We start from the raw sequence: 12,058 nt of genomic DNA, 5'->3' as shown, positions 1-12,058 counted from the left end.
CGGTTGCAGAACCAAGCCAGCAAGAGAGCAATCAATTCAACTCAGTAGCTTCTAAGCCACGTAAAAAGGGGCTGAACTGTCTGTTGAGGATAATAACCTTCAAGTCAATTGATTCCTAAGCAGTTCTGCTTGAAGCAAATTGATAAGTCTAAGGCATTGGGAGGACTGTAAGCAAGAGAGGTCTGCTTTAATATTTTCTTAAATCGTTCGTGATCATTTTTTTAAGGGTCAACTGTCCCGTAACTCCTATTTCAACCATCTCTCCTTTTCTGAACTTCTGAGTAATGAGTTTCACATTAATTTATCCCACATTCTCTCCAAACCACTTTTCCTAGGCAAAAAAGATGAGGTACACATTTCATATAATAATTACTATTTTAATTCCCAGCCCTCAGTACTTTTCACTCCTAGAACAAGGGCCCAAACACTCACCCCAATTCACCTACCAGACAATACTGCCCACCTCTGGCATGGGGCACCTTTTCCTCTTTCTCTCCCAGGGGTCTTCCTGTACCATATACCTTAGGATCCTTTCCTAAGGAAGCAATCAAATAGCCCAAACCTCTGCAGATCATCAAGGTAGCTCCTAGCCTAGAGATTGTCTCAAGAACATATGGGAAAATACAAACCGCAGAGAGGATGCTGGAACCTCAGGACCCCTACCAGCATCATGACAGAACACCAGACCTGCAGACCCTTCTCAAGTTGGAAATCTTTTTGTCTGCAACCTCACGGTCGACATTTCATTTTCTCCCCCTGCCCTCAAATTCTAGTGTAAAAAGAAACTTGGGCAAAATAAAATAACTTTGAAAAAAGGGTACGAAATCCCCTACTTCCTTCCCCAATTCACTTCCTGTGGGGCCTGAGCTCCTCCATCCCTTCAGATCAGATCGTGTTAGCTGTGATTCCTAGTGATGAAGCTGCCCTCAGTAATAATAATGGGCAACATGAAGCACATGCAGAATCTTCAACCACTGAGGCTATTCATTCCTTTGAGAAGGAATAAACCACACCACAAGAGGTTTTAAAAATAACCGGGAGGAACAAACCGGCTAGACACACAGTTACTTTGGCAGAAAACTTCAGACAGACCCCAAACTGCAATTTTACAGTCTCTCGTTGTTCTACAGCTGGGTGCCTTCTTGTTTTATTCCTGATCTGAAATTCTGTTTCTGCCGCGTCTTTTAAGCATCAGTTGATAAGCGTTAGTTGATAGATTTCACCCTAAACTCAACAGGAGGAAAAACAATCCAAATTGCTTCATCAATTACACAGTGGCATTCGGAATGAAGATTCAGACAGAATCTTCAGAAAAATTCAGCTCTAACTTGTTCCTAGCTCTTACAATCACACAGAAGAGGGGGAAATCCCCTAAAAGTGAATTAAGAACTGCTGTCTCTGTGCCCCACGAATCATGCCTTGGCAATCGTCATCATACCCTTTAACTGACCATGCAACTCAAAGTTCTACTCTCCCGACAATCATCTTAGAATTTGTTGTTCCTTTGTTATTTTGTCCCCTTATGAAAACTCACCAATTTAAGGACCTGCCAGAAAGAAATGTCTTTCCCTGGGCTTCTCAGGCTGGGTTTGCTCAGATCTTTTGATGCCTTCCTATTGGCTCTTCCAAAAGCAACACTAGTTACTCTGTTACTTCAGCTGATTTTAAACAGTACCAAGTGAAAGGTGTTCATTTTCTAGACTTTCCTGCTCTCTCCACCCCTCTGCTGAAAGGACCAATCATATCCTTGGAAAAAATAACCTCATCTTATTGAATTATTGAGAAGAGATGCAATTTTTGGAAGCTTAACTTATTGCTGATTAAAAACCCAGCAGCACCTACTGGGCTCTGATATTGATCAGAAACTAGAATAGGGTACTTTAAGATACCATATGCTTGCTTTTTTTTTTCCCCCCAGATTTTTACGTCTCAGATTACTCTTTATGATCGAGAATTAAATCCTAAAGCTTTTCAGTAATTGTTTATCTTCTTAGGCTTTTTTAAAAAATCGAAACACTCTCTTCAGTTACCTAACATAACTGCCTGAGAAAGAGCACAAAAATAGAAAAACAGAAGCTCACACGTAGTTTTTAAAGCATAAATGTTAACACTTCGTCCTGACCTGGTTTACAGCTCTAAAGATTTATCAGAATTGAAAGGGAGGTTCTTGCTCTTTGGCATTAAGCGTCCACAGGATCTAATATCTAGCATTGATCGGATACTCTTCCCATAACTGGCACTATGTTTAACGTTTCACATGCGTTGTTCCATTAAAACCCTATGACAATAATGCTACAAAATAGGTGGTTGTTGTTATCACCATTTTGTCAATAAGAATACTGAGATTTAGAGAAATTCAGCAGCTCACATGATGTTACAGTACTTAGCTCCTAGTAGAATGTCATTAAAAGCTTGCGGACTAAATCAATGAACAAGCCCTTAACCCACACATAACGCTATTTCAAATGTGTTTTCATGGACAAAAGGGGGAAATTGCATTTATTTTAGAGAAGAAAAAAAGGTATGTGTCAATAAACACAGTCATTTCAGACAAGCCTCCTAAAAGATAAGATTATTTCAGATCACCCCCAAAAGAAATATTCCCAGATTTTCCAATATAATCTCGATTTTAAATATTCTATCCTATCAACATTGTAACTGTGCTTTTCCAATCAAATAATACCATTTTGTAAATTTCAGATTTATTGAGGTATAATTGATGTACAAAATTTTAAGATATTTAAAGTGTACATCATAGTTATTTGATAAAAATATGCATTGTTAAAGGATTCCCCTCCACTGAGTTAATTAACACATTCATCACCTTACATATTTATCTTTTTTTTTTTTTTGGTGAGAACATTTAAGTTCTACTCTCTTAGCAAATTTCAATTATACAATACAGTGTTAAGTTTCAATTACAGTCACCATGTTATACATTAGATCCTCAGAGCTTATTCATCTTATAGCTGAAAGTTTGTACCCTTTTCCCAACCTCTCCCTATTTCCCCCAACTTCCAGCCCTGGCAAACTCTTTTCTACTCTCTGCTTCTATGAGTTTGACTTCTTTTCTTTAATATTCCACATATAAGTGATACCATGCAGTATTTGTCTTTGTCTGGCTTATTTCACTTAGCAGGATGCCCTCAAGGTCCATCCATGTTGTCACAAAAGGACTTCCTTCTTTCTCATGGCCAAATAACATTCTACTGTACACATACACACATCTTTTTTATCCATTCATCTTTTGATGGATACTTAGGTTGTTTCCGTCTCTTGGCTACTGATATGATCTCATTTTTGAAAATCTTCTCACCATAAAATCATGCCCCAATTCATCTCCCATCACTCACTTACCCTCCCTCTGGAGATCAGATACCTTGTCTTTCAAAGCCTGGATTTGGAGCACAAATTTGTCTTTCCAGGAGTTGTGTGTGATTTATTTTTTAAAACTTACAAATCATTATGCCTTTCCAAAGAAAGATGTTGAAATGAGAAAAGTAATGAAAAGATGCTTAAATGGAGGGAGGGGAGAAAGAGTACCAAGAACATGGACTTTTTAGATTTGCATGTGGATTCTCTACTGATGCCAGACCATGCCTTGTGCGCAGATTCATGCTTGCCACAAAATGAAATCTCTGAGTGCAGATTCATAGACCCAAGTTCCAGGTTATGAAAAGATAACTAAGGGCCACAGAAATTCAGAGTTAAGTGTCCAAAGAGAGGCTCAAATGCTGGAATTCCAAGAAGGAAGACACCAATGGTTTGGAAGAGGACAACATCATCCATGCAATATAATATTGTCCATAGGACTATATGGGTAATATTATTTATTTCTTAAAATAGAGAATATCAGCTTTTCCACCATGGTCCAGCAAATCTACTGGGTTCTGGGAATAACAGTAAAACGACAAAATGTGTTCCTTCCTTCATAGAGTTTCCATTTTAATGGAGGTGCAAGGTCACGACACAAAATTTACTCAGTTACTATTGAGATAAGTGCTTATCCAATAAGCATGAATAGGAATTACATATGTCTTCAAACTCGTGCAGTGGGAAATCCCTGTTTTAGAGGTGGGCCAAGGGAAGAGAGAGGATGTGCCTGGATAAGGGTACTGAGGTAGGTAAAAGCATCAAACCCAAGGCAAGCTGTCTTTGATCAGATCCAGGACCTAACCTCTGCTGAGGCCCCTGGTATCCAACCCATGACAAGAACCTGTGAAGTGTACATCGTGCACATCTCAGGCTCTCAGCAAAAAGGATCTCAATACCACCACCAGGAAAATAGTAGTTCCCAGAATCTGGTCCACTGGACTGTGTTCCCTGGTACATATTCTCAAATAATCTTGAACTTCTCCTTCATAAAGCTCCTTTTCTAATGTGTGTCTCTTCTGCCTGACAGAAAAATTCATGACAACAGGAACTACGTCTCTTGGTCACCAACGGTGTCCCCAGGGCCAAGCATAGCATCGGAAGCTCACTCAGTAGGCACTCAGTAAATATTTGTTGAATGAATCAACCAGTGAAGAGGGGGGTGTTCCGTGTTAGAACTGAAGCCAAGAGGCAAGGAGTTGGGATGACATGGCGGAGGTCCTACACAGCAAGCCTGGATGGTGTTGACTGTTCCCTTGTGAAAAAAAGAAAGAGTAGGAATTCGAGTTGTCTTTTATCCCTTCTTTCTTGCTTCTAAATTCTTCTGATTATTAACCATGGTGCTATTTTTCTGATCCTTCAATACAACTTTTTAGTTAAAAGCTCTTGGGCTCTACATTTTGACAAAGGAAGATTTCCTCATCCGTTTATTTGTCCTTAATCTTCTTTGTTTGTCATTTTGACTTAACACCAATAATACTCAAGCAGATGGTTTAAGTTAATGCTGCTTGCCTGGGATTTAACATATAAACTTGGGCATTAGGAAAGATGCAAGCTTATTCCCCCTTTTATATAAGGGAAGCAATCACTGTAAAAATCCATCTCAGTGAATGTTTTTTCCACACAGGAAGCAAAAAACCTATGCATCAACTTAACTGAAATAATCCAACTTGTCAATTGAGCTATAACGAATAATGTATCTAGCAGCCTTTTTTCCAGAGTATTAGCCTCTATCCAGCTCCCTGGGTCCATGTTTTTGAAGAACTGCTTCCATCTTAGCTGAGAACAAACTCTAATTTAAGTCATCTTAAGGCATGTACAATTATTATTTTGAATATCCCTGCCCCATAAAAAATCAACTAGTGCAACATTTAAGCTCTATTACAGTTAACTACTTTTTTTTTTCCTTATTCCTCCTCAGGGGCCTTCTCCTTTCTCTGGCTAGAAGGTTCATATTATGGGTATCTTCAAGGATTTCCCTCTTGCTTCCTTCATACACTACCCCAATGACATCTTTACAGTGTGTCCTGCCCTGGCCACCCAATATAAAATTGTCCAGCTTTCTGCCTTGAGAGAGTTGTAAGCTGTAACTCAGGGAGGAAGAATCCAGACTCTCTGAGTGAAAGAGATGGAATGGGAAGGAAAAAAATATCATCTCTAATGAAGCGATAAATCAACCAGTCGAAACTGACCCAGACCTGACACAAATGTTAGAATTAACAAACTAGGACATGAAATCAGTTATTATTATAATTGTCTTCTATATGTATGTTCAAAAGTTAACTAGAGAAATGGAAAATATAAAATCTAAAAATGTCCCTAAAGATGGAAACTACAATGTCTGAGATTAAAAAAAAAAATACTCTGGTTGGTAGTATTAGATCAGAAAAGACTGGTGAATTTGAAGAAAAAGAAATAGAAACTCAAAAATGAAACATACAGAAAAAACAGAATTTTATATATATAAGTTTTTTCTTATTATTTAAATCTTATTATTTAAATGTAGTGTGGGATGTATAGTATATGCAAAAGTAAAGCGAATGAACACATTGCAAAGATCAGGAGTGAAGAAGAAAAAGTATAATATTATGTGGTTCTTATGCAATATGCAGCATATCTATCACTTGAAGGTAGATTGTGATCAGTTAAAGATGTGTATAATAATTCCTAAGGCAACCACTAAAATAACAAAACAAAGAGTTGTAGATAATAAGCCAACAAAGGAAATAAGATGGTATCATAAAAGTAGAGTAGGAAGGAGGAGCAAAGATTAGATGGTGTCTTCGTCAGAGTTCTCCAGAGAAACAGAACCAATAGGTGTGTGTGTGTGTGTGTGTGTGTGTGGAGAGAGAGAGATTTATTAGGAGAAACTGACTCATATGACTATGGAGGTTAATAAGTCCAGCAATTTCACTTCTGGGTATTTTGCCAAAGAAAACAAAAATACTAATCTGAAAAGATATATGCAGCCCTATGTTCGTTGCAGCATTATTTACAATAGGCAAGATATGGAAGTAACCTCAGTGTCCAATGATAGATGAATGGATCAAGAAGATGTGATATATATATATAGATAGATAGATAGATAGAGATATAAAATGTTATTCAGCCATAAAAATAGAATGAAATCTTGCCACTTGAAACAATGTGGATGAACCTAGAGGATATTATGCTAAGTGAAATAGGTCAGACAGAGAAAGACAAATACTGTATGATTTCATTTATATGTGGAATCTAAAAATACAACAAACTAACAAAACGTAAGCAGAGTCACAGATACGGAGGACAAACGGGTAGTTGTCAGAGGGGAGGGAGTGAAAGATGAATGAAACAGATAAAGGAGAATAAGAGGCACAAACTTCCAGTTACAAAATAAATGAGTCATGGGATGAAATGTGCAGTGTGGGGAACACAGTCAATAACTATGTAACATCTTAGTATGGTGATAGATGACAACCACATAGTCAATAACTATGTAACATCTTAGTGATAGATGACAACCAGACTTATGGTGATAAATACATAGAAATATCCAATCACTATGAAATATATAGAAATATCCAATCACTATGCTAGAAGTATCAATATATAGAAATATCAAATATTAAAATATGTAGAAATATCAAATCACTATGTGTGTAACAGGAGTTCACATAGTGTTGTAGGTCAATTACACTTCAAAAACAAGCAAACAAACAAACTTGTAGAAAAAGAGATCAGATTTGAAGTTACCAGAGGCGGGATGTAGGGGAAGAGGGAATTGGATGAAGGTAGTTAACAGGTACAAACATCCAGTTATAAGATAAATAAGAACTAGGGATGCAACGTACAACATGATTAATATAATTAACACTGCTGTATGTTAAACATGAAAGTTGTTAAGAAAGTAAATCCTAAGAGTTCTCATCACAAAGAAAAATTTTTTTTTCCTTTTATTTTGTATCTATATGATGATGGATGTTCACTAAACTTAGTGTGGTCATAATTTCATGATGTATGTAAGACAAATCATTATGCTGTACACCTTACACTTATACAGTGCTATATGCCAATTATAACTCAATAAAACTGGAAGAAGAAAAGAAGTTCTAAGATCTGCAGTAGACAAGCTAGAAGCCCAGAGGATTAGTTGGTATAGTTCCAGTGTGAGTCTGAATGCCTAAGAACTGGGAGCTCTATTGATGTAAGTTCCAGTCCAAGCCCAAAGGCAGGAGAAGGCCAGTCTCAAATCAATGACCTAAGATTCCATCTTAAAAACCAAGAATGAAAAGAGAGCAAATGTAAACAGAAGAAAGGAAATAATAAAGATAAAAATGAGAATCAATGAAATCAACAACAGAAAAACAATAGAGAATGACTTAATAGAACAGGTGATGGCCATTAAAACAGTTCCTGAAAGAACAGTCCATGTTTTTGCCTCAGTGAATGATTGAGCAATGGGAGTATATTTATAATTCTGTGGGTTTAGATCAGTGATTTGAAATTTTAACTGGACATTAGAATTACTTATCGAGCTTGTTAAAATGCACGTGTCTGGGTCTCACAGGAGATTCTGGTTCAGGTCTTGTTATGCGTATTTAAAACCCCTCTGGTGACTCTGATGGACATACCCCCATGCTTAAGAGCTCTTGACTTATGACATATGATATGAGACTCTGTTTGTCCTTGATTTATTTTCATATTGATATGAAGAGGTAATGACACAGAGGTCTCCTAAAGTAAAGCATTCCTCAGAAGTGAATGTGTGTGTGTGGTGACGAAACATCAGGAGAATGGGAAATGGGAAAAGCCTTAGATCATTCCCTTCCACATCACAACAGGCCCCCAACCATAGTGCAGGATGCCATCCATGACAGCTCAACATGGCAGCCTGATGTCCTCCAGGTAATTGTTCCAAACAAGAGCGAATATAAAACACAACTAAACACGAAAGCATCTACCTGCATTATAAAACATCGGCAAGGGTATATAGGTTCTAACATAATGAGAAAAGGACAAATTTGTCATCAAGAGAAAGATTATCAGCAAGAGAAGGATTAAACAGTACTCCATGGGGAAATTTATTTCTACCTAAAGGAAATTTTGTTCACCTGATGACTAAGATGATAGTTAAAAAATAATGGTGATGACGGTAATAATAATAATTCCTACCATTTATTGAGTGGCTTCTACATGCCAACCTATACTTATTTGTGTGTGTGAGTGTGTATGTGTGTGTGTGTGTGTGTGTGTGTAGAAGGAAGGAAAGACTGAATTTGCCTAACAGTGGTGATTACCTTGTAAGTCTGTGTAAGTAAACAGTCCCAAAAGCTAAGTTTACAAGAATTTTTGATCCTAGACCAACAAATCAATCATACCAATCACAACAATATTTTAGGTTATTAAAAGTTATTATCCCCTGTTTGAACCCCTTAAAATTTTGTGAACTATGCTGGCTTGTGAGTTGAAGACCCAAAGGTGGGGAGTGGTGTTTACATCTTCTGTCCAGCAATCCCAAAGAGGAGCTTCCAAAAGCACTCAAAGAAAGTGAAGTAAAAGTTGCTGGCACGTAAATAAGCTGCCGGTCTTCACTCTGCAAATCTTCTTGCCCAAATGAGGCAGTGAGGAAGACAGGGCCAGACCAGCTGACGTTTTCCTGGGCACACTCCTAAGTGCTAATGCAAGTCCCTGGTAAGTGAGTAAATGCTGAATGTTGTGATTAAATGAAGCATGAAGCATGTTGAAAAGGAGCTGTGTGGGCGTATGTTTGGAAGGGAATTTATAAAAGTTCTCATCAAATTGGCTCTCTGAAGATTTACAGGGAGCAAAGTGGAGAAATACTTTCTTCCCTTCGCAGGATTTCAAAGAAGAAAGAAAGTGTAAGAGACAGAGGAAATGATCTCTTAAGACATAGTTATTTTATCACCAACTGAAATTTCCATGTAGACATAATTTGAGAACCCCTCAGGTGACACTTTCATGCAATGAAAAAGTACTATGATAGAAGTTTTAACATTTATTAACCCCCAAAGTTTATTTTAACAGCAAACAAAATTCTCCCAATCTCTCTCATGTCAATCAGAGGCAGAAATAGGACAGCTTGTCAGCTAGTAGCGGTGGGTGTCAAGAGCCTCTACGTAATGATATCTGAACAATAGATTTCATCTACAAATTTAATATAAACTGTTATTGCTGTTCATTACACATTTTCAATCCCATGCAGTTTATACAAACATTTTTTGCTTATTCCTGTTTCCTAGTTATATTCTTTATATTAACTGCAATCATGTAATAATGTATATCATGAATAATAAAAATAGAAAATGGGAATAATCAAGAAAAGTCTCTAAGCACATACATATAGATGTGGGTGTGTGCATCACAGAATTTATTTGATCAGATTCACATATCTATTTACTCTTACTTTAGACACAATTCTAACAAGCCTAGTGACTTGGCTTCCCTGACTACAGGGTGTTGAAAAGAAGAGTTTAAAAGTACAGAGGCAGTGGGAGTTCCCTGGCGGTCCAGCGGTTAGGACTTAGCACTTTCACTGCTGTGGCCCAGGTTGGGGAACTAAGATCCCCGCAAGCCCCGTGACATGACCAAAAACACCCCCCCAAAAAACCCCAAAACAGATATCAACCACAGCAGGCTTCCTGTGTACGTAGTTAAAAAAAAAAAATACAGAGGTAGCGTAATTTCCTCAAAGTTCATACATGTTGTAACATAAGACAGGATTTCCTTCTTTTTTAAGGTTGAATGATATCCCCCTGTATGTATATAACACGTTCTCTTTATTCATTCATCCACTAATGGGCATTTAGGTTGTTTCCACCTCTTGGTTGTTGTGAATAATGCTGCAATAAACATGGGAGTGCAAATACCTCTTTGAGATCCTACTGTAAATTCTTTTAGATAAATACTAAAAAGTGGGATTGCTGGATAATATAGTTTTAAGCATAAATACGGCGTGATCACTCATATGATGATCTAAAGTCGTCAAACTCAAAAAAGCAGAAAGTACAATGGTGGTTGCCAGGGGCTGGGGGAGGGGAAAGTGAGAAGTTGCTGTTCAATGGATATAGACTATCAATCATGCGAGATGAAAAGCCCTAGAGATTTTCTGTACAACAATGCACATAGTTAACAATACTGTGCTGTACACTTAAAATATTGTTAAGAGGGTAATCTCATGTTATGTGTTTTTTACCACAATAAAAAAAATACGGAGGAAAACTAGAGATGCCAGAGATAAAAGCGAGACGTGATTGCAAGAGCGACTTGGGAAGACAGCTTGGCGGTTTCTTACAAGACTAAAGATAGTCTTACCATATGATCCAGCATTCACGCTTTTTGGTATTTACCCAAATGAGTTAAAACTTATGTCCACACAAAAGCCTGCACACGCATGTTTATAGCAGCTTTATTCACAAATGCTGAAACTTAGAAGCAGCCAAGATATTCCTCAGTAGGTGAATGGATAAATCCAGATAATGGAATATTACTCAGCGCTAAAAAGAAATGAGCTATTGAGCCATGAAAAGACATGGAGGACATTTAAATGCATATTACAGAGTGAAATAAGCCCTTCTTAAAGAAAAATACATACTGAATGATTCCAAATATAGGGCATTCTGGAAAAGGCAAAGCTATGGAGACAGGAGAAAGATTAGCGGTGGTCAGGGGAAGGAGGGGTGAGTAGGCAAAGCACAGAGGATTAAAGCTATTCTGTACAAGACTAAAACGGTGGAGAGGTGTCATCATACATTTGTCAAAACCCATAGAATGTACAACAGCAAGAATGAACCCTGATGTAAACTATGGGCTTTAGCTGATACTGATGTGTTAAGGTAGGATCATCGATTTTAACAAATGGACCTCTCTGGTGAGGGATGTGAATAGTGCTGGAGGTTGGGCACATGTAGGGACAGCAGGTATATAAGAACTAACTCTGTGATTTCTGCTCAATTTTGCTGTGAACCTAAAACTTCTCTAAAAAATAAAGTTTATGAATTAAAGAAAGAAGTGATTGCAGGCCACCAGCCAGCAAGGGAAAGGGAAAGTCAAATATATATATATATATATATGTAAATATAAATATATGAAAATAAAGAATTCATTAAAAAATTAAAATCTAGAGGGTCAAGGTAACCAGCTCTGCATATGGTGACAGCACTGGGGGGCATCAATGTTTTCTATCACAATGTAATAATGAATAATCAATATTCATAATTATGATCTTAGTCAATACACAAATATTTATTAAGCTTTTTCCAGGTGACAAACATTGAAGGGAGAGGAGACGTGGTTTATGATGATGTTGGTCATAGACGCTTACGTAACTCTGGGCTTTTCTTCTGGTAGGAGTAGAAAAATTAAGATGTGCAGTGCAGTCATGCACAAAAAGGTAGAAAATTCCAGTGCCATAAGTTAGGTGTATATGGAGCTTGGGAGCTCAGCCTGAGACAGAGACGGTCTGTCTCAAGTGTGGGAAGTTGAAGGGTAATTAAGATTGAAATTAAGTGTACTATAGTAATTATGAGCATAGCTTCTGGAGTTCTACTTCCTGGGTTCAAACCCCAGCTCCACTACTTACTAGTTGTACGCCTTTGGGCAAGTTACTAAAGATTAAATGAGTGAAAACAGGCAAAGTGTTGAGAACAGTGCAAGAAAGGTTTGCTGTCAGAACTTAAATAGGAGAGGA

This window comes from Leucopleurus acutus (assembly GCF_964270905.1).
Source record: "Leucopleurus acutus genome assembly, chromosome: 10".
NCBI classification, from domain to species: domain Eukaryota; kingdom Metazoa; phylum Chordata; class Mammalia; order Artiodactyla; family Delphinidae; genus Leucopleurus; species Leucopleurus acutus.
This window is presented reverse-complemented; position numbering follows the sequence as displayed.